The following is a 24,380-nucleotide window of genomic DNA, read 5'->3' on the forward strand; positions in this document are numbered from 1 at the left end:
AGGAAGGTACTATTATAATGGCATTTGTTGCATATCATGTTACCTTCAGCTATTACATAAGATAATTGAATAAGTACTTTAATCTGTATGGTGTGACCTAATTAGTGATTCTGCCTTTCTTTTCACATGTCAACAAACTCTGCCCAGGGAACTAAGGAACTGGAAACCTGACTCAAAGAACAACAAAATTAATTACACTAGTTGAGTTTAATACAATCAGTGGTTTGTCCCCTGAAAACATTTTGATTAATACTATTAATGACTGAAATAGATGCACTAAACTATTTTTGGTCTTAGATTCTTTTTGTGCTATACATGTTTGTTGCTACTACAAGCATCCGATGGGTATTCCATTTGCAAGGTACTCTGTATAATGCTATTTAGAAACAAAGTTCTCATAAAAGTAAAAATAAACTCACCGTGAATTGCTGTTTTCTGGACTAGTGGTGTCTACTACAAATTTTCCCATTTTATTTGCAGAAGAACAATTTTGCTTTCCACTGAAGAAATATCATTCTAATGTGGCAAAGTCATTCCAATTAGCTTGAAACCTATAAAACATAATATTGCTCAGATGTTAGGACATGTTTTTAATAAAGAACTTCAAGTGATAATCTAATTGAAATGTAATTAAATAGCATTTGGTATTTCAAATAACAGTAAAAATGTTTGCAATTTGTATTGTCATAAATAGGTTCATAGGCAAATACCAGACTATCAGTCTGCAGGCTATTACAAGTTTAGCTAACAACACGAGGTCTGATTCAAGTTATACCAACCCCTCCTTACGCTTATTTTTGGTGTCTTAATTATTTGTTTTGTATAACAAAACTGCAAACCAACAAGCTGTGGATGCATATCACACAAAATATGACACAAAATCTGCATTTTACCATTTCATTTAAAACAAGTACTCATAGAAATTAAGCAAAATGTAACTTTTGCTTTTGCATTCTAATTTCATAAAGTATAAACTCTGGTGCTTAAAATAATTCACTGTTAAATGACACCCGAATTCATCAGTTACAGTGGTTTGTTCAAGGCAGGCAAGCTTTTTATTAAATTGGCTAAGAGCTCAGAATGACACAGTCCCTACAAGTCTTTTAATAACATTACTCTCAGAGCAAAACAGTGTCCCTATAGTGCGTATAGTCCAGCTGATGGACATTCAAATCTAGTAAATTCTAATCTGGAGCAGATTAATGTGGCTCTTCTCAATACCAGGACTCAACAAAAACAAATGCCCAAACATAAGACTTTCGTGCAACTTGAACACATTCATCATATAGGTGTAGTTTTCAGAAACATAGTTCCAAAACAATGAAAGCACTCCCTCTGTTACGAGGTATAATGCCTAGCATGTATTCAGACACAGTGGCAATTGTGGGAAGTATCAGTATTTGTCAATATCATCACCTCATGACAGATTCCTTGGGACACCACATGTGAACTCCTAGAAGTCCAAATCACCATAACCAACACTAATGACCACTGCATATGGAACAATAAAACACCTTCTATGTCTCCTTATGCATGATAGCTATTGTAAAACTTTTGTGAAATTCCCATTAAACCAAGGATCTTTCTTATGTGGGATTTCAACTATCCATCAATACAATGGCTGACCTACGCTGCCAATGACTTGCATGTCCATTGCTTAATAGACATTATAAATTCGAATTCTTGTTCACAAATGATTGACCATCCTACTAGGGGCTCCAATATTTTTGAACTAGTCCTCACAAATATGACAACTTCTTACACATCTCCATATGTATCATAACGTGTTGTTAAATCAGACTGTTTCATCTAAAACTGGTTGTACTTCCGTTGTAAACAGCTATTTGTTTAGGGACTTCTGAAAAGCAAACCTTCTTGAATTGCTTGATGACTTAGATAAATTCTGTTACAATCCAGCTCTTAAGGCTCATATTACTAAAGCTGCTACCTATGCCTCTGACTTCTACTTCCTCTTAAGTAGTTGTTTATTGATAAGGCAATCATTTTATTTATTTTATTTATTTGTATTTGTTTTCTGGGGTAGAGTACTTATTTCCATGGACCTTTTTCAGACTCAGCCCAGGAATGGGGTCTAGTGACTTGTTTAGAGTCACACATGTAGGGAATGGAAGCAGAGGGAATCAAACCTTGCACCAATGGATTATAGGAAAAAGCTTGTTAATAGCTCCTTAAACCTCTAAGAAAACTGCCAGACTAATAGTCTCTGCTAATCCTTACAGATATATTGTGAAAGTTAAAAACAAACTCCTGCAGTAGAATCACTGTATAAATAAATGATATAACAAGAGAAAGAAACTGCTTAATGCTTATAAGAGGCATCATTCTCCTTACATTAAGAGCACACTGAAGCAAGCTAACAAAGAGCTTAACAGAACCATTAGAAAGCTCAAAGCTGAGTGCAAACTTAAAATAGTTGCTAAAACCAAAACTAGCTGCCAGTCTTTCTTCAACTATGTCAGGAAGTTAAAAATAACACCCAACAGTGTTCAGAGCCAGTCCACATTAATACTACACTTTCTGCCCCAAGGCCCAAAATAAATAGCTAATATTCTAGCTAAAACATTTAGTGCACATTTTTCTCCATCCACAATTATAACTACCCTACATGTTCTACAATCCCAACCACCCCTTATAGTTATGGAACAAGTTCTCTAATTCATCTCAAAAACTAAGAATAGTTCATCCATGGGCCCTGAGGATATGCCAGGTTGCCTGATTATCAGTGTCAAATATGGCCTTTCTGAACACCTACTTAAACTGATTAATTTAAGCCTCTCCACTGGTTACATTCCTGAAGCCTGGAAAACAAATATTGTAACTCCTTTACACAAGGGTGGTCTGACCATGCACCCTGGAAACTATACACTCATTACTCTGACTAGCCTTAAAGCTATGGAGTACATTATCTCAGACTTTATTAATGTGGACATTGAAACTCTCTCAACCCTGGAAACTCATCAAGTTGGCTTTGGAGAAAGAAGGCCCTGCCTCTTTAACCTCATTATTTCTTTGAAAAAGTAACTAATGCAGTGGATAGTGGCTACAGCATATCTAGACCTTGCCAAGGCCATTGACACTATTCCCAATGTAGCCAATATTGATAGAAATATAAATCTGAATATAAATCATTATACTGTGCAATGGAGAGCTAATTGCTGTCTGATACAACCAATGTATTTAGAGTAGCAGGTGTCACATCTGAAAGCATAACCATTACCAGTGGTGTACCACATGGTTCAGTTTTGGGCCCTCTATTATTTGGCATATATTTATTTATTTCTCTTTGTTTACTGGGAAGTTGTGATGGGGGTTTATTCCATTTTCAGAGGAGGGCTGTGTTAAGAAGTTCAACATATTAAGCAAGTACATTTAAAAACAAAGAAATGACATTTTGTAAAAGTACATTGAGTTTACATGAAAATACAATTTTATGACTACATCTAGAATTTGTTACATAACATGCAGTAGCCTATGAATTTAAGGAAATAGTTTTTATTTTCATTAGGAATCTGTTTACAGAGAAATTGCACAGATAAGCACATTACCTAATACATCCACTGTCTATCAGTTGGAGGTACAGAGAAGGGTAGCAAAGGCAGTAAGGGATTTATCAGGAGGTAGAAGTAAAGAGAAGTAATTGTATGCAACATTAGGTAGACTGAGGTAAAGAGCTTGTATAAACCTGCATTAAAGAAAATAGAGGTAGCCAAAGTTATCTGGTGTTGTTCATCTCTCTCTAATATAGATGACAAACAGATGAGGTAGTTCATTTATATGCTTTATTACACATAAACACATCAGGATGGATAGCAGCTTTACAAAATATTAACAAACTGATTAACAGACTGACTACACAGACATACATGCTTACATCTCAACAGCTTACTTCAAACTGGCAGTCAGGCACACACGTGCTCAGTATTTATATACTTATACATTTATACACTTGTGCAAGCCCCCAAAAAGCTTCTTAAAGTTGTACACACACACACACACACACACACACACACACACACACACACACACACACACACACACACACACACACTGATCTACATCTGGAAATGGAAGTTTTGTAGGCGAGAAAGTATGCAGAGAATTAGTATAAATGACATTTGTGGGAGAATATATAGTGAGATTTCTTAGTGACAGAGATATAAAGTTACATGAGTAAGATTATGGTACAGAAAGGTTAAGTAAAGGGAGTGTAACTTTAAATGTGTAGTTTTGGTCAACTATGGTGGGGGTAGCCTGAGATGGTGCATGCGCACAACCAGTTGTTAAACAGGTGTTTCCTTAGTAGTGTTTTGAAGACACGCAGTGTTTCTACCTGTCTTATTTCATGGGGATTTGCTTCCAGATTTTTTCTACCTGGTTAGAGTTTAGTAGTCTTCTGTCTCCTTGTTTGATTTCGTGAGGATACAAAAGCTTTGTTGTTGGATCATAGGCTTTGATTAGTGGTACAGGGTTATAGTAATCTTTTTAAAGCTGGGCATTTAACTGGGGAGTTTATTAGTTTATTGGCTGTAATAAGTTGATGGTAGCTGATGTGTTTTTTAAAGTTCCAGTTAGGACTTTTTAGTGCTATGCATTTTTTGAGGATTACTTGTAGCAAAATGCAGTTTTGTTATAGGATGTCTCTAGTTTATTTCTGATGGATAAGTTCAGATTTGTAAAGATGGCTGAGGCATAGAGAAGGGATGGAAGTACATTGTTGCTATGTTTTTTTCTGGAGTTATTAGTGAGGACCTAGCTCTGACAAGGGATCTTAGTTTCCAGTTTGCTTTTTTGATGGCTAGGAATAGGTGTTGGTCATATCTGAGATTATCATCAGGCATTACTCCAAGAAGTTTTGCCTGTGTGATATATTCTGTTTTTGTTTTATTGGCTGATAGTATATGAAAAGATTGATTTTGGTTTGAGTACTTCTTAGGGATGAAAAGCATCAGATCCATTTTTTAGCATTTAAGAGCAAATCTGAGATATCTAGCCAGGATTCTATGGTTAGAAAGACCTTTTGGGTGTTTTCTTGTAAGAAGGCTAGTGTTTTCACTGAGCAGATGAGACATGAGACTGTCATCACCTGCATATTGTACCAGTGTATCATGTGTAATGCAGGAGTGCAGATTAGTGATAAAGCTATAGAAAAATCAGGGTATTACAACTGATCACTGAGGGGCACCGACTGTGACTGTGTGGAAATTAGAATAGTTTTATTGCCATTTCATAATTTGTTTCCTATTGGATAAGAAGCTGTGAAGCCAGGTTAGTGATGGGGTAGAGAGGCTATTTCCTGAAGGAGTTTCTGGAGAGAGACAGTACAGAACCAAATCGTGGTTTGGGAGAAGAAATGTGTCATTATGAAGGGGTATGGTTGTTTCTGACTGTATATTGGCGCTTGGGCAAGAATTGGGGTGGATGCACCCCCTTTGGAGCAGCTTTGTTATAGTATACAGATATGTGTAGAAATATCTAGCTTTTTATGTGTATGTAGGTAGGTGGAGAATGCCGTCTTAGTGAGTTTTAAGTGTTCAAAGGGGGCGTGTTTTTAGTAGTGAGTGTTGATATCGTTTTTTAGATGTGTTTGAAAAATGTGATGTGTTAGAGGACTGTTGTGGTTGTGGATTTGTGGGAGAGAAAATGGGTGAATGTAACTGTTTGTGACTGCAAGACTGTGATGTGTGTGAGAAAGGTGAGTAGACTTATGGTGACTGCAAAAGAAAGTTTTGCTCTTGAAAGAAATGTACAGTATGTTATGCACTTCATGATAGTGGAAGCAGTGTACCTTACAGTGTAGAAATGCTACAATATTATATAGTATGTGTTTAGGGTGGTTTGGGTGTATTATTGAAGGTTGCAAGAGAATTAGCAAGGGTAGAGGTCTTAATAATGATGGAGGATGGGGAGGTGTTGCAGGAAGCAGTTACTGGTTAATTGTGAGAGATGGGCATAGGTGGGTATGGGTTGAGAAGTATAAATTTAGGTCTGGTGGGGGTGGGTGTGAATTGGGGATAGGGCAGGGAAATGTAGTGGAGCCCAAGCAGATTGAGGGTGGAATGGAGCAGGTTCCACACATAGAGTATTGTATTCTTAAGAAAAACAATCATTGAAGCTTATTAAAGCAATATTACAGAGATGAAGCTACCACAAGCAGAGTGTATTTTTGTGCCAATATATTTCTTAGACCTCCAGGTGGATAGCACTTTTGGCCTATGGTTAGCTAAGTTTTCAGGTGACTATAAATTGGGTGCTATTTGATCTTCAACTAACTCACATTTCTCCAACGCAGCTTAGACCACGGTAACAATTGGTGCAATAGCAATATTCTTAAATTTCATATAAAAATGTAGTATAGATCATTTTGGTAAACAAAACAGTTCCACTTACCATATAGGATATGCATTTCTCCAATAAGACACTGTTGTAAGGGAATTGGATACTGTTGTTGATAATTCCTTATCATTTGTTAATGCCAATGTGTTTTGCATACCAATAGAGATGTGCCAAAGTAACTGACAAAGTAATCCACATCAAGCAAGCTCAGGTTTACTGAGCTGAAGAATGAGTTTGTACTAGAAGCCTTCCATCTCCATGTTTCTACCTCTATTGACTTGCCCTTCCATGACTATACCTGACATGAATATGTCATCAACGTAAATGCTTTGAATGGTCAGGATCAAAATTATTACATGGTCCACATTTTTGTACCTGATATTAACTATGCTGCCACCCACACAGCAAAGGCTGTGGCTTGGTATTGCAGAGCAACAGGTGATAGACCATCTATAGAACCCTGACTTACAGAGAGTGAGGAGTTCTTAGCTTCATTTAACAGCAGTACCACCTGCATGGATTCTTACAGTGCAGTTTTGGATGACAGGGTGGAGATGGATAAGGCCCAGAGATATTCCACTGACAATGTTCAGGTTTGTAGCCATGCTATCATTATCTAACCTTATTATATGTTATCTTTGTTACAGTGTATAAAATACTGGTCTTAACTTGTATCGTGTAGGTACATCTAGCTTCCAGGTGAAACATATATCTTCACAGGGTATAAACATGGTTATAACCCAATACCATACAGACTGATAGTTGCACTGATATTAGTTTCATGTACCATTTTGGTGCCAGGTCATATCTGCACTGGATTTTTTCTTATGGTGTGTTCACTGTGGAAACTAACTGGCCCAAGCACTGCAGAACTACCCCTATCTGATGTTGTAGGACTATTAGCCTCTGTAGAATGTTATTGGCATCTTGAGAGTTAAATTTGTTTTTGTGTGCAATTAGTTTTTTCCTTTTATTATAGAGCATGTTTATGTTAGGCTTCCACCATAGGGATTTATATTTAAATCTGATGTCGTATTAACTTCTGAGGTGGACAGATGCATCTATGCAGCTATTTACATGTGCATAGAATTTAGCACTAAATGACTGCACATAAGCAGTAGGCCTGTTAAGATGGAAGGGATGTTTGCATTCAGCCAGGTCATCACTCAGTTTTAGTAGATTAACCTTGGGATAATCTGTGAATATAGAGGTATAAGAAGATGCTTCCAACTTCTGTGTTAAGGTGAATGTGACCAATATATGATGCAATTTGACGAGGGAGGAAGTTATAATTGATGTGGCCCAAAGCTGTCCCTTATTTGTAAGAACCATATGCAGGATTTTATTACCCTTGGTTGGGGTGAAAAGCAACTGGTCCAGACAGCTTGCATTGATGAAGTCTAGAAATTTCTTGGCAAACATGTTTGACAGTGTATAAGTTTCCCAGTTAACAGAGTGGAAGTTGAAGTCTCTCAGGAGAATGGTGTTTGGTTTAATGTGTATGGAGTCCATACTGGTTAGTTAGAGGTATGAGACAAAGGGGGCATGGGGGGGGGGTCTTATAGTCACCTATTATATTTTAAGGGGTTTGGTCAATAGTAAGTTGGATGTGCATAAGTTCCAGGACATTATCTTCTCTAACAAGTCTGGATGTGATTTTTTTTTAAGAATATGGAGACAGTGCCAGTTTTAGTGTGTTCATCAATGCATATCTCAGTGTTTTCCAGGGTAAGGAGTGCTTGTAGGGAGTGGAATATTTTGCTAGGGTTTCTAGTAGTGAGCAGCAATACATTTATAATATCTGGATTTTATTTTGTTATGTTAGAAGTAGCACCAGTTAGAACAGGAAGGGTGAAATCTAACACAGAGCCATGGCTGACAAAAGGGACCAAACAGTTCATGCTGCAAAGATATAACAAAGAAAATGGAAATAATGTCATAATAATAAAGCACAGCATGCCCAATATCTTGGAAAGCATAGCAAGATCCTTGTTAAATCTGACAAGAAATCATACTAATGTAATCTCCAAGAAAGCACCAAAATAACCCCAAGCTATTTTGGTCCTCTCTAAATAAACTATCACTCTCTGGCCATACCACTACATCCTGTCCTTCCACTTCAAACAACAAAGAGTCCACTACCACTCAGTTCAACACTCATTTTATCCAGTCAGTTCTATCACTAATCAGTGACCACCTAACTTCACCCCTCCAACTTCCATCTTTGCTCGAAAGTTACACACTCTCTTTTGGTTTTCAGCCAAACCCAACATCAACCATAAGAGAATTAATAGCCAAGTTAAAAGCAACAACCTCAGCTGCTGATAACCTCCCCACTGAGTTCCTCAAAACAGGTACAGAGTTATTAGCTTTCCCTGTCTCCATCGTAAGCAACCAGTCAATAACCGAAAACTATGTCCTATCAATCTGAAAAAAATCCATTTTTTTATATGCCTTCACAAAGGACGTACCTCAACGGAGTTAACAAGCTATAGATATATTGCTGTCATATTACCTCTCTCTAAAATCCTCAAGAAAGTTATTGACTCACAACTTAATAAAACTTGCAAAGGCCTAAACTTCAGAATTTCTGAGTCTTCATTATATTGGCTTATTTTGTATGGATGACTTTTTGCTTGCATTAACAGAAGTGCTCTGAAATGCCACTTATTCCAGAATAGAGATGTGCAATAATATGTCTCAAATGGAAATGGTACAATGTGGTAATTCTGATGTGGCAGCTCAAAGACTCCATAAGCCCTAACCTGCCAAAGTATAAGATGTACCTGTGAGTTACAGCTCTCACCATTCTGCAAAGTATGCATTATGGATATAGAAGGTCCCTTTATGTAATTATGTTTCTGCATGGTTATATCACAACTGATTACAAATGTCACATATTAGCCATTTGTCATGTAATGTTTGGTACAAATTACTAGTATACACTTGCTGTGTTATTTTATATTTGTTTATTTAGGAAAATTTGCATTCCATCTTTTTTTTACCTATTTTCCTTTTTCAAAATATTAAGACTATTTCTTAGGATAGTTAATGAGTTATATGAATTCATGGTAAGGTAAACTGCATATGTTGTCAACAGGTACATAAGCAGATACTTTTTCTTTTGTGAGTTGCACTCATACCTCTCACCCTCTCAGAATAAGAAATCTGGACAAAGTTAGAAAAAAATGGGAGACAAAGGCCAAAAAATAGGGACAATGCTTAAATATTACTCTTACAAACTTAGAAAGCTGATAGAACAGGTTTTGCATTAGCATGCATTTTATAAAGGATATGAAACCTAAAATTTAAATGTCTGTCATTATTTTCTAACTTCAGTCATGAATGATTTGCCAATAATTTGTCAGAAAACTACAATTTTTGGTGAAACAGACCAAAAATGTGAGGGAGAAATCTGGACATTCTGTGAAAATCTGGACAGTTGAAAGATATGGTTGCACTACTCATGAATGTCTACGAATATATGCATTAATCATTAATCAGAAACTTCAAATATGTCCCACCATGACTTAACTTTACAGATAATGTAACTGTCCAGATGCATGCAGTAACTGGAATGCCCACAGAGGTACCTTACTAAGAGCATACAAGGCCTAAACAGCATGTCCTACATCAACTGTCTCAAAGCCCTGTCACTATCCTTGGTATGCTACAGACTGCTAAGAGATGACCTGTGTTTGGCATACAAGGCATCCTGCAACCCATTAATGATGAATTTACTGCACATCAGCAAATCAAATGTCATCAGAAATATTCAGTCTAGGGGGCTAGACCTCTTCTGCAACACCAAGAGAATGGTTTGGAAGCACAGGGTATATCTAGAAGAAGATACCACTGCTGTGGAAAAGACTGAACATCCACATAAAACAAAATTAATCTCTATCCATATTCAAGCACAGCTAAGATCTATAGATGGGAAACAGAAAATTTACCTTAGGAATTCCCCCTGTACTAGTAATGGACACTGGCACCTCCTAAATGGTATGATTCCATTTATTCTCATTAGTTTCATAGTTTCATAGTTTCATAGTATAGTACTAGGCTATCTGCCCTAGGGCATTTATAAGCCTAGCCAAAGTGTATGTGGCTTTCGCCACCCCATGTAATGATACAAAAGTGTACAATTTAAATTAATTTTAGTTTACTGTGCCTCTATCTAGCAATGACACAGAGATGACCCCCGGGTAAACCTACGATCACCCATCCATTCGTCCAGATTTCTCCTGAAGAGAGTCAGTGAGGGGCTCTGCCTAACATGGACAGGTATCCTGTTCCAGAGTGCAGGAAGCCTCTGGGTTATGAGTCTGTCCCTCTAGCATGTCCTATTCATATTTGTGCTGAGGTTTAGATCTTTAGCTCTCGTGGCTCTGATGGATTTGGATTTTTTGAGGTGGAGCATGTCCATTAATTCTGAATTGGACATGGCCTTGTACGTAAGGCACAGATTACCTCTGAGCAGGCTGTATGCTACTGAATAGAGCTGGAGCTTTTTCAGTCTGGCAGCATATGACATATGCTGGAGACCCTTGATCCTCTTGGTAAGGTACTTTTGGGGTCTCTCCAGCTGCTGCAGGTGCCGGGTGAGGTACATACCAAATGGGGCATTGTACTCAATCATAGGCCTGATAAGGGAGGAATATAAGGGTACAATGACATCCTTTGATCTGGATGTGAATCCCTTCATGATAAGGTGGGCAAGGTAGAAGGTCTTTCTAACCACTTTGGCGACGTGGGTGTCAAATGAGAGGTCACTGTCAACTTGGGTCCCCAAGTCTCTGATTACTTTTTACGTACTTAATGGATTACCACCTATGTGGTAATTTGTGGGTACTTTGTTTTTTTCCAAAGGGGATGACTATACATTTTTTGGCATTTAGTTTAAGGCCATGACTCTGGCACTAGTCGTCTGTTTCTGTGAGGCCCTTCTGGAGGATGCATGTGTCAGCTGGTGTGTCGACTATGGCACCTACTTTGCAGTCGTCTGCGAACTTTGTCAGCCACAACCCCCCTATGTTTGCCTGCACATCTGAGAAATAAATGCCGAACAAGAGGGGTCACAAGACAGAGCCCTGTGGGACTCCACTTGTGACTGGCTTAGAGTCTGACATAGCTCCAGCTATTCTGACTGTGTGGGTTCTGTCCTTTAGCCAGTTTGCAACCCATCTTGTGACAAATGGGTTTACATTTAAGCTGTTGAGCTTGTCTATGATGCCTGAGTGGGATATTTTGTCGAAGGCATTTGCCAGATCCAGGTAGGCTGTATGAACTGCTTTGCCTTCATCGATGGCTCTAGTGACTGTTTCATAAAAGTCCACCAGGTTTAAAAGACAGGATCAGCCTTTTACAAAGCCAAACTGGGTAGGGTCAATTGTCTGTAGGTCCCCGATGTCTTTGTTTATGAGTTCCATAAAGATCCTTTCCATAGCTTTGCAGACCAGGCTGGTCAAGCTTATGGGGCGGTAGTTTCCAGGGTCTGTAGAGGTGCCACCTTTGTGGAGTGGGACTACTGTAGCTGTACGCCAGTGTTCAGGGATGTATCCTGTAGCAAGGCTAAGACTAAACATCGTTCTTATATGTGGGTTTAGCTCCTCTAGGAGTTCACGTAGCACGCAACCTGGGACACCATCAGGTCCCATGGATGCTGTATTTTTAGCTTTGCTGAGGGCAGCTGTCATCTGGACATCTGTGATTTCAGGGAGGTTGCATTCAGCTGAGATATTTATTTTGTCTTTTGGGGGAGAGGGAGGGGAGAAATTTGCATTGAACCTGTCTGCCAGTATGTTGGCAATATCTGTGGGTCCAGTGTATTTTTTGCAGTTATGAACTAACTCTGCGCATATCTGAGGGTTTCCGCCCAGGTTTCTAACATAACTGAAGAAGGCCTTGTGATTATCTTTAGTGTCCTTAGCGATTTTTCTCTCGAAGTTGGCCTTTGATGATTTTATTAGCGAACATAGTTTTTTGCTAGTGATGATCAGGGATACTTTCCCTTTATGGGATTTTGTTCTGTCTTGCAGTAGCTTCCTTCTCTTGTTATAAAGTTTGTTTATGGCTGGGGTCCACCAGATAGGATGCCTGCCTTTGGTGGAAAGGGTCTTGGTTTTATTTGGGATTGCATGATCCATGCATTCTTGGAGATGCCCGTAGAAAGCATTTGTGAAGGATTCAGCAGTGTGGGATGTGGTTTCCACTGGCCCAGGGGGCTTGAAGGATATCATTTTAGTCCTAACGAGTGTAAAGTCGGCTTTTGAGAAGTTTCTCACTGTGGTCTTTTGTGCTGGGGGTGGAGGTGGGATATGAATATCTAGGGTTATTAGTTTATGGTCTGATCTCACTAGTGAGGGGTATACTTCCGGTGTTGAGTATTTTGTCCCCATGTTTGTGATGATCAGGTCAAGTATATTATTTCCCCTCGTGGGGGAGGTGACTAGTTGTTCCATTGCATTTGAGTTGATGAATTACAGGAACCTTTGGGCTAGGGTGTTAGGGCTTGAGTAATGCACCCAGTCTATGTTTGAGTAGTTGAAGTCTCCCAATATGATGGTATTTGGTGAGACATTCATATCCTCCAGTGTCTTCAGGAAGGCTGAATGGAGTTGCTGAGATTGCGAGGGTGGTCTGTAGCGTGCTACAAGTTGTATAGCAGTTTTGCCTATGGTTAGTTGCACATGGATGGTCTTGGATGCTTCGTGCATTGCCACTAACCTGGAGGTGTGGGTGTCTTTAATGAATATGGACGCTCCCCCTCCTTTTGTGGTTCGGCCCAGGTTTTGGGGCCGAAATGCATGATACGAGGTATAACCTGGTAGGGCTGGGGTGCTCTCTGGAGCCTTGAACCAGGTTTCAGTTACTGCACAGACATCAATGCTCTCCATACTGAGGAGTGCTTTGACAGCCTGCATCTTGAGATTTAGACTTCTGGCGTTGAGCAGCATTACCCTTAGTTTTTTTCCTTTATTGTTTTCTAAGGTGGTGGGTTTGTCTTTTGAGCCTTGCCTAGAAAAGGCACTATGGGGGTGGCAAGAGCTTTAGCGAATATCCGGAAGCCCAGTGGTGACAGATGCAAGCCGTCCCTTGCGAAGCAGCGTGGCTTGTCCAGCATGTCATCCCAAACAGACAGACATTGGATCCCCCTAGAATGACACCAGTAATTGAGCCAATTATTAAAGCTGATCATCTTGTCTTTGTAATGTGGCATCATTCTTGGTGAGGGCAAGATGCTGCTCAGGGTCAGGGTCATACTGGCCTGGGCTACATAATCAGAGAGTTCCTCTATGTCTCTTTTCATGTAGTCCAAGGAGGTACATCTCAGGTCATTCACACCGGCATGGACAATGACGGAGTCATATTTGTACTTGCTTTGGAGTGACCTGAGTGCTTGTGTTATGTGGCGGATCACAGCTGCCAACAGGCAACTCACCATTACCCTCTCTTTGTTCAGCCTGGTAAGCGGGACGGCAGTGTGTCTGACTATAGAGTCAACTATTACTAGTGTATCAGGCATAGTGTTTCACCTTAAGGGCTGTGATTGTTTGGCACACTGACTTTGTGTACTATGTGTCGCATGTGCAAAGTTTTGAGGTGGTGTTTTCTTGGATGTCTGCTTTGGGAGCCTCTGTTGTTTCGGTAAGTTTTTTATTAGAGCCTCCGAGTATGTCTTTGTGTTATTATGTGTTTGGTTTGCAGTTGTGGTTGGTTTATGTGAGACTGGGTTTGTTGTGCGTGGTTACCTTCTCCTTCTGTCTGGTCTTGCTAGTCCTGTGTTGAAAGAGTTCAGCCTCCAGTTTGGCTATATAGTTGCATCTCTCACATGTATTTGTTGGGGGGAGGAGAGGGTTGCCTGTGTACATGAGACAATTGTAACATTGTTTCAGGATTCCCAAATTAACCAGCTGAACTGGAGAGGATGTCAGCAATATACCACTCGACATGCCAGAATAGTATAAGAGGGTGATGTGTAACTGCGTCAGAGAGAGGACTTTGAAGGGAAGTGGGTATTAGCACGGGTTGTAGGTGGATGTAGTGCTTACATTAGTTTAAGGGTGCTTCACTTAAAAGAAAGGTTTTAGGAGCAAGTGCTAGGCTTATGATAAAGCAAATAGACTGATTTTGTTGAAAGTAGAGCTTTCTTAAGGGAAAAATTGAAGTGCAGACTTGGCGGAGCCAGGAATAGTTTAAGCCTGTTTAACTGGCGCTGCGCTAGTTTAAGCCTGTTTAACTGGCGCTGCGCTATGCGCACAATCGTGCAAAGCTGCGCAAACACGGATTTTAAACTGGGAACTTCAAAACAGCTGGAAATGGTCCAAAATGACCAATTATTACAAGCTCTTGTGCTGAGGTCACTCCTTCAGGGACAGATAGGCTGCTCAAGGCTCCCCACTCCCACTGGTGAGCAAATAAACTTCCTTCTATCCAAGTAAGGCAATGGACAACACAGGAACTACACCACAGTCCAGAATACAGCAAAGCCTGTATACTGGTCTAAACTAGTCGAGAAAGGCGGGAAAACTAGGATTTTTTTTTTTGTTTTTTTTGTTTTTTAGGTTAGAAAGTACACAGAAATGCAGGAAAAACAGTAATAAATCACATACACAGGCTAGCTCACTTTAGTGGGTAGCCTCAACAGTTAAATTTAACAACAAACTTTCGACCAAATGTAACTTTAAGTGCAGATAATGTACAATGCAAAAAACAGGTAATAAAGCAGCTTAAACTTGTTCAAAGTAAGAAAAGGAAGGTCTCTCAGGTAAAAACAGCAAAAAAATACTTAGATCAGGAAAGTAGTCGCTTTTCTCAGTTCTCTGCTGCTAGCACCACTCTGCAGGACCACGAGGAGCTGTTTCTGAGTAGTATAGCCAGAAAAAAATGCTCAGGGGCGGATTTTAAACAGGGAACTTCAAAAGAGCTGTAAATGGTCCAAAACGACCAATTACTACAAGCTTTTGTGCTGAGGTCACTCCTTCAGGGACAGATAGGCTGCTCAAGGCTCCCCACTCCCACTGGTGAGCAAAGAAACTTCCTTCTCTCCAAGTAAGGCAATGGACAACACAGGAACTACACCACAGTCCAGAATACAGCAAAGCCTGTATACTGGTCTAAACTAGTCGAGAAAGGTGGGAAAACAAGGATATTTTTTTGTTTTTTTTTGTTTTTTAGGTTAGAAAGTACACAGAAATGCTGGAAAAACAGTAATAAATCACTTACACAGGCTAGCTCACTTTAGTGGGTAGCCTCAACAGTTAAATTTAACAACAAACTTTCGACCAAATGTAACTTTAAGTGCAGATAATGTACAATGCAAAAAACAGGTAATAAAGCAGTTTAAACTTGTTCAATGTAAGAAAAGGAAGGTCTCTCAGGTAAAAACAGAAAAAAAATATATGATCAGGAAAGTAGTCACTTTTCTCAGTTCTCTGCTGCTAGCACCACTCTGCAGGACCACGAGGAGCTGTTTCTGAGTAGTATAGCCAGAAAAAAACGCTCAGGGGCACTTTTTAAACAGGGAACTTCAAAAGAGCTGGAAATTGTCCAAAACGACCTATTACTACAAACTCTTGTGCTGAGGTCACTCCTTCAGGGACAGATAGGCTGCTCAAGGCTCCCCACCCCACTCCCACTGGTGAGCAAAGAAACTTCCTTCTATCCAAGTAAGGCAATGGACAACACAGGAACTACACCACAGTCCAGAATACAGCAAAGCCTGTATTCTGGTCTAAACTAGTCGAGAAAGGCGGGAAAATGAGGATATTTTTTTTTTTTTTTTTTTTTTTTTTTAGGTTAGAAAGTACACAGAAATGCTGGAAAAACAGTAATAAATCACTTACACAGGCTAGCTCACTTTAGTGGGTAGCCTCCACAGTTAAATTTAACAACAAACTTTCGACCAAATGTAACTTTAAGTGCAGATAATGTACAATGCAAAAAACAGGTAATAAAGCAGTTTAAACTTGCTCAAAGTAAGAAAAGGAAGGTCTCTCAGGTAAAAACAGCAAAAATATACTTAGATCAGGAAAGTAGTCGCTTTTCTCAGTTCTCTGCTGCTAGCACCACTCTGCAGGACCACGAGGAGCTGTTTCTGAGTAGTATAGCCAGAAAAACACGCTCAGGGGCGGATTTTAAACAGGGAACTTCAAAAGAGCTGTAAATGGTCCAAAACGACCAATTACTACAAGCTTTTGTGCTGAGGTCACTCCTTCAGGGACAGATAGGCTGCTCAAGGCTCCCCACTCCCACTGGTGAACAAAGAAACTTCCTTCTATCCAAGTAAGACAATGGACAACACAGGAACTACACCACAGTCCAGAATACAGCAAAGCCTGTATACTGCTCTAAACTATTCGAGAAAGGTGGGAAAACAAGGATATGTTTTTTGTTTTTTTGTTTTTTAGGTTAGAAAGTACACAGAAATGCTGGAAAAACAGTAATAAATCACTTACACAGGCTAGCTCACTTTAGTGGGTAGCCTCAACAGTTAAATTTAACAACAAATTTTCGACCAAATGTAACTTTAAGTGCAGATAATGTACAATGCGAAAAACAGGTAATAAAGCAGTTTAAACTTGTTCAAAGTAAGAAAAGGAAGGTCTCTCAGGTAAAAACAGCAAAAAAATACTTAGATCAGGTTAGGGGTAACATATAATCATCAAACATGGTATGGGTAAGGTCAAGCTATAACCAAATGGGAGTAGGTTATTTCAAGCACAAAAGAGAAATTGGCTAGGATTAAAATGACTTGTAAGGGCAGCTAGCCATGTATTTGCCTATGAACCAATGAACCTATCAATTGAAAGTAAAATGTTAGTAACAGTTATATCAAGTATACAAATGGTGTACATGAATTATCCAAATACAAGAGATCATGGTTAAGTCTGCCTGAAACCGTGAAGTTGCTCCTGTTATTTCATATATGTAAATCTGCATGGATCAGGTTCTACATAAAGAATATTTCATAGAATGAGAACCAATCAGTATGCTAAACTTGTAAATGAAGTTGCATACATGATGTTTTCTATTACAGAAACCAGTAGTTAGGGAGCTATCAAAAATATACTTTTACTTCTTTTTCTGCAGTATACAGCAGTTTAAGACTCTTATAAACTTGAAAAAGAAAACAGTTTAAATCTTAGTGTTGTATTGTGCACAATGATTCACAATAAAAATATGTGCTAGAGCTAAAACAGAGCTACAGCAAATACTGCAGAAATGTAATTTATTCCATTCTCAGTGATGTTTTTGCTGCAGGACTAAATTCCCAAACTTCTGCTTTTGTTTGCCATTACTAAACAAGGTTGGATACATTAAAAATACATCATTGGTTCAAACATGGATGCAACATGAGGCTATCTTTTAAAATGTTTAGCCAGTTTGATGACACAGCCTTTACCTACACAGACATGATATTCTGCAAATTCTAGGAAAGTAGTAGTGTGAGTACATTTACAGATATCAGAAAACATTGTATACGTGAAAATTATTACTGAAGATGGAAAGCTAACTTAGTAATCACAATTTTATAACACAGTAGGCATAGAGCAACTTTAGTTTGGGGCTGACTCTGATGTATATCGTAACATGATGTACATCTGATTTCTGGTAAAACTGAATGTCTTTGTCCAAATTCAGCTAAATGGGAACAGATGAAAATTTTAACAGAAGTCTACAAAAAGTTAATAAAAACCCAGTTGCTACAGTGTATAAGAGTCTGTAATATAGAACAGCACCAATATCCTTTCTGAATGTTAAGGTTGATAGAAAAGAAGAAGTCCTATCAAGGTTAGTCATTATTTCCTGGTCGGCTGTTGGTGGGGAGCCCTATCTGGCATTCTAATATGGTGAAGTATGAAAGAGACCGTGTTGTTTGTTACAGCATGTCTGTTAAGGCAGCAGGTTAGTACGATGATAAGGCAGAATAAATGAGCAAACAGGACTAGCCAGGCTCATAAAACTCTAGAATGATTCAACAGACTGGCTCAACATCATCATTTCATTTCTGTGAAAGCATGAAGAGGTAGCTGTATGCGTTTATCTTTCATCAGCTTTTTTCTATATGTAGATTAAATTGTGTCAGGTTAGTTTAAATTTAAACAAATAGAATTCGGAAAATAGTGGCTGTAATAATTTTTCATTTATGAAAGGAAATTAAGAGTGAGCTTTGGGGATTCCAAGATGGTGGATATCCAGTGAGCACCATTTCCATGTGGCTCCCAATAACAGTTTAAACAATCTCGCTTTAAGCCAATCTTTAATAACTTTAAAATAATCCAACAAACCTCCTTGGTAACTTAAATACCTAATTTTTTGATAAAATAGGAAAATCCTTGTTTAACAGAGTTAATCCTGGGAAATCCTTATACCAATCTATCGGGAATCTATCAGCACATGTGATTGGACCTCATACCTCAGTCTTAGAAAAAGGAAAAACAAGATATCCAACTGATCAGGATGTCTAATGATTTAGGTGGGATGGACACACAAACCACAAAAGCTAAATTGTTGACTATTTCTCCACCAGAGAAAGAGACTGTGGTTAAAAGATAATGCACGTCCAAACTACAAGAAAACTCAAAAGCAGCCATAAAACTGAAAACAGATCAATCCTTCAGCATAGATGATCTAAAGTCAGCTCTCCTACCTTTGCAAACAGCAATTAATTATTTTTCAGGTCAACTATCTGGGTTTGGTAACACTCTAAATCAAATAGTTCTGCACCTTGACCAAACTGAAGCAGTAGTGCATACCAATGAATTCAAGATCGACAAAATGAAACAAGAAAGAGAGGAGAAAAGCAAAGTGATCACTGAAATCCAACAGAAACTAATTGACCTAGAAGCTAGCGGCAGAAGAAACAATGTCTTAATAAGAGGTATACTGGAAAAATAAGAGCAATCAGAGCTAATCCCTACTCTTAAGCAAGTATTTGGTTGCCTGCTCCAAAATGACACAGATGTGGCTGCAATAACCATTGAAAGAGCCCATTGGGCACTTCATAGTAACTGAGACCCTTCTTAACCCAGAAAGGTGTACGTTAAAATTCTCAACTACCAAGATGCCCAAAAAATATTTTTAGCAGCCAAACCAAAAAATATATAACATGGAATAACTACAAAATAACCTTTGCTTAAGATCTTCCTGCACAGATTAAACAAAAGAGACAGCTTCTATCTCCATACTGTGCTTACTTACTAAACCATAAAATCAAATTTCAAATGAGATATCCTAACTCTTTGTATTTCATAACAATGATAGCAAATTTGTTTCTGAATCACCTTGGGAGGTGAACACAGCCTTTCTTCAAGCTTTTGGTGAGTCTCTGGTCTCTTAAATAACTCAGTAATAATAATTTACAAGCAGTTACTCTAGCAAACTCAACCATTTACTTAAAATGATTAACCTCCAAATCTTCTGTTAATATCAGAGGTATTTCTCTAAAATGGCAAAATATAGGAGGTACATTAGCTGAAGCTCCAGTTTCTGGAGAAACCCATTTTACAGTGATGCCTTCTTGTTTCACTTCTTAAAGACACACCTCATATCCTTACATTGGTGGTGAATCACATCAATAAGGATCTTCTTTAGTTAACCGATTCTCTCATGTTTTCAAAACAAAAGAAAAATCTATGTTTCCGTGTCAATAGAAAGGGTTATTCGCTCAGCTCTGTGGATCAAATGATTTTGCTTGATACATCCTACAAAAGTGAGAACCTCAGAAGTCATTGCTTAACTGTTTTAAGACACCCTTACTTTTTCTGATATACTTTAAGCACTTGTTGAGCCCGACAAAGGAGAGGGGCGTTCCTTCTTGTTATATGAAATTACAGGTTCTAAAAATGCCTTATGTGTGAAATAGTCTAATAATGCAGCCAAGTATACTTATTTACCTATAGACAAGGGTAAACATCAGCATCGAACCAGTTTGTTTAAATATCCTGTGAAAGGGCATATGACTAAAGACTGTAATGCTTATGACATTAATGCTATCCCTATAAATAAGGCTGCTGAAAATACCATAGCAGAGTATGATAAATGCTGGATGGTCAACTGCTCCTAATGTAAAATCCTCATTTTGTTGTTGTGCTAGTGTATCATCTGAGAAGTACACTAGATAGTAGAAAGATCAGTGATTAGGTTTGCTATATTTACAAAGGTTAAATTCCTAGCAAAGTTGTGGGCCTTTATTATAAAACTCATTCACATAAAGTCATGTGAACGGTTATTACTATTAAAGTGTGGAACCCATGCACTATGCTTATAATTGTTTTGGAACACTTTGGTATATGTCATACTGTTTAAAGTGTGCTTCAGTTATAAAGTTATATGTTTGTTTTAAAAGTTAAGAATCAAACTATATGACATTTTAGCTCATAGCTGAAAATCTTAGCTTCAGTTCCTGGTGTTTCTACAGAAGATTAACCTTTTAGCATTTCGAGTTATGTCTAAGCTACATGTGACATTCTAAAATGGCAATAACAACTGTTAAGCATTTGTTATCTCCTTCTTAGATACTCCTTTGCAATTATAATAACTTAAATAAGCACATGTTACCTCTCTTTGTGTATACTTTGATTAATGTGGTTGTTATAATAACTCATGCATACCAAATATAATTGACTATAAGAGTGGTGACACTTATAGCTCTAGTCAAGCAATATGTAAAGGCATCTTTGAATAGAAAGTAAGTTATTTACAAAGGAAGAAAGGCACTAGAGTAATTTAATAGAATGCCACAAAAATATTTTAAGGGAACTTTCAATGGTGAATGCTTGCACAATGCAATTTACAGGAGCTATACAATTATATTACAACCATGATGTTCATCATGTCACTCTATCTTTAATAGTCAGTCCTGTTATTAGTGTAAGTTGATACTACTAATTGATAGGAGAAGTCTTGTTGCCCTTCGTTAGTCACATTAGTTTGCAGATATTTTCAGAATAATAAAAATGGTGAATATAGTCCTCTGTTAGTATGAGCTGACAGACAAACAATTTTGGGAGTGATGGGATAAATAATGTGTCACTATTGGATGACATATCTAGGAATAGATAGAGTCTTGTAAATTGTTTGCTTAAACGCTAAAAGAAACAGATCAAGATGGGTCTTAAAAGATATTTTTTTCTTACTTACTAGATTAATATTAATAGCCCCCATTACTATTTGTTGTTTTCTTTCAGATTTGTTGGTTAGGTGTTTAAGCACTGGGGCAGTTCTGAAAGGGTTATGTGCTACAAGTTTGAATGCAATATTTTTGAATTTGAAATGTATTTCCTAATTTGCTATGGAGAAGGTAATCTATAGATTAAGTTAGATTCAAACAATAAGAGAAAAGTTAAAATGTGGATACTTGACTCTTGGAATGTAAGTGGCTTACAAAACAAGCAAAAAAGAAAATTACTCATGCATCTAGCATTTAAATCTGAAGCTAATGTATCCTTTCTTCAGGAAACTCATATGTTAAAGAATGATTGGGGCATAGAAAAATAGAAAAAGTGGATAAAACATATTTACGCATCAGGCTGCAATACTAATTCTAAAGGTGCTGCTATTCTAATCAGTAACTCTTTCCACAATTTAATTACTATACAGAGATCAGATGTTAATGGCAGATGGTGCCTCTTTGTATCAAATACTCTTTATTTACAAAAATCTGTTTTGTTTTTAAATCTTTATGGTCCATGTACAAAACAACAGGACAATATTTTTGAAATTTGCAATTTACTTGATAACTTCCCCAGTCATTATTATGTATTACGTGGGGATTGGAATGTAGTGATTGACTCAACAATTGACAGATCTAATAGAAGTAGCTCATATAATAATCCAGCACCACTTGCCTTAGCTGATCTAATGTTTGACTTTAATCTCATTGACCCCTCCTCAATAGTTGGTAGCATTCCACTAAAAGATAAATTTACATACTATTAAAAATGCTACAAATTGTGGTCAAGAATTGATTTTTTCCTGCTATCAGAATCTCTCATGAAAGGGGTAGTAAAGTGTTCACTGGAACCAACATTTCTTTTGGACCCATCTAATATCATGCTAAAACTCTTGTAGTCAAGCAAAGTCAACACTAAAGGGTTAAGTTGGAATTGGTCTCTGAACCCCAATTTACTGGACAAGGAAGATGTGGTCCAAGAGATAAACATCCAAGAAGACTTAGATAATAATCTAATAAATGTCAATATCCCCTATGACCTTCAATGGATGGCACGTAAAACCAAAATAAGAGTTGTGTTAATTCAAAAAGCAACATTTTATAAGAAACTGGTGAAAGAGGGCAATGATAAATTAACAACAGAAATAAATAAAATTGAAGAGAAATTTCAGACTACACAAGACTCTAATTTAGAGTCACCATTAAATATCCCACAAAAATAGCTTTACCAATTATACCATAAACATTACACATTTCATGAATTGAAATCCTTGGCTAAATACTCTGAATGGATGCAAACCCCCTCAAAAGCATTAGCAAGTTTAATAAATATCAAATAAATTGCTCCCAAAATTTTATATCTACAATATAAAGGTGAGTCTTATAATGCAAATCAGGAAATTCAAAACACTTTTGTTAAGATTTACTGGAAAATGTATACCCCTCCTAACAATCAAATACCAAATTTTGAATGGGTGGGATTTCTTAAATGCCTCAACTTCCCAAAAATTAGTGATATACAAAAATAATGCCTCAATGTCCTCTTCATGATGCAGGAATTTCAAAAAGTTAAAGGCAAACTGAAATCAGGCAAAGCCCTGGGCCCTGATGAGTATACAGCAGATTTTTATGAAACCTTTATTCAAAAATTGTCAAGCATTCTCCTAAAGGTCTTCAAATATATTAAACTACATGATATTACCAACCTTTACCTAAATAAGTCTACACCAATTCTTATCCCAAAACGTAATTCAAATAAATCAAATCCATTCAATTATAGACCAGTTTCACTAATACATTTAGACATAAAAAATGTCTGCATTGTTAGCAGAAAAATTAAAAAAGGTCCTCCCAAAGATTATATTACCTGAAAAATCAGGGTTTATGCCCAACAGACAGACCTGGGAAATACCCTAACACTAGACACAGTGATTCAACTCCTTAAAAATGATAAAAACCCAAGATATGCCCTTGCTTTGGATGCAACTGAAGCTTTTGACAAAGTAGACTTGCAGTTTTTATTCAAAACTCTATCTGATTTTGATCTACCCAGAGAATTTATTGAACTGATAAAAATATTCTACAATAACTCATACATCTACTTTTATATAAACAAAACAGTTTCTAATCCTAATAAAATATTAAATGACACTATGCAGTGCCACCCTCTATCCCCCTATCTTTTCAACCTATATATTGAGCCACTATTTTTGTATATATCTAAAAAAAAAGTCATCATATCTCGGGAATTAAGAATACTAAAATAACCTTAGCAGCCTTTGCTGATGACCTAAATATATATTTCAAACTTCCAAATACTGACCTAAATAAAATTCTATCTTCAATCAAAAGAGTTTCCAAAGTCACTGACTATGAAATAAATCAACTTAAATCTCTTATTTTTCCAATTAATCCAGCAGGGCATAAAGAATTATATTTTCAGGAATTTGAGTTTGAAATAAAATATACATTTCACGGGTTACCTTTACTTCCCCTAAAGGTCATTTGCCTGACATTCATTTGATTGTCACCAAATTATCTGAAGTTCACTTCACCTAAAGTTCACATCCCCTAAAACTCATTTCACTAACAATTAGTACAGGCAGTGTGTAGAGCACTGTAAGGCAAATAAAACATATCTGTACTTTTCCCCACTTAGTGCGACCCTGGAGTTAGTATATATAGTTGGTGGGCCCATTAGGAATGAGTAGACACCTCCCTGGGCTAAAATCTGGTAGGAATATGCTAGAAAAACTAACATTAATCTTAAAGCTCTTCCCTTTCTTAAATTAGAAAATCCCTTCCTAATGCACAAAATTACAATATTCCAAAATTTAATTAAGTCCTTAAA

General features: G+C 37.6%; 1 protein-coding gene across 1 annotated transcript in view; it reads right to left on the bottom strand.

Moving 5' to 3' along the window:
- The window catches only part of LINGO2 (leucine rich repeat and Ig domain containing 2), a 6,800,733-nt gene that overhangs the window by 6,329,995 nt on the left and 446,358 nt on the right, over positions 1-24,380 (bottom strand). The window contains exon 2 of the mRNA XM_044061897.1: positions 420-551. The gene's annotated coding sequence lies outside the window, so the exon portion shown is untranslated. The remainder of the gene's footprint in view (positions 1-419; positions 552-24,380) is intronic.

The sequence above is a fragment of the Protopterus annectens genome, chromosome 2.part0 (assembly GCF_019279795.1).
Source record: "Protopterus annectens isolate FY-2018-M chromosome 2.part0, PAN1.0, whole genome shotgun sequence".
NCBI classification, from domain to species: Eukaryota; Metazoa; Chordata; order Ceratodontiformes; family Protopteridae; genus Protopterus; species Protopterus annectens.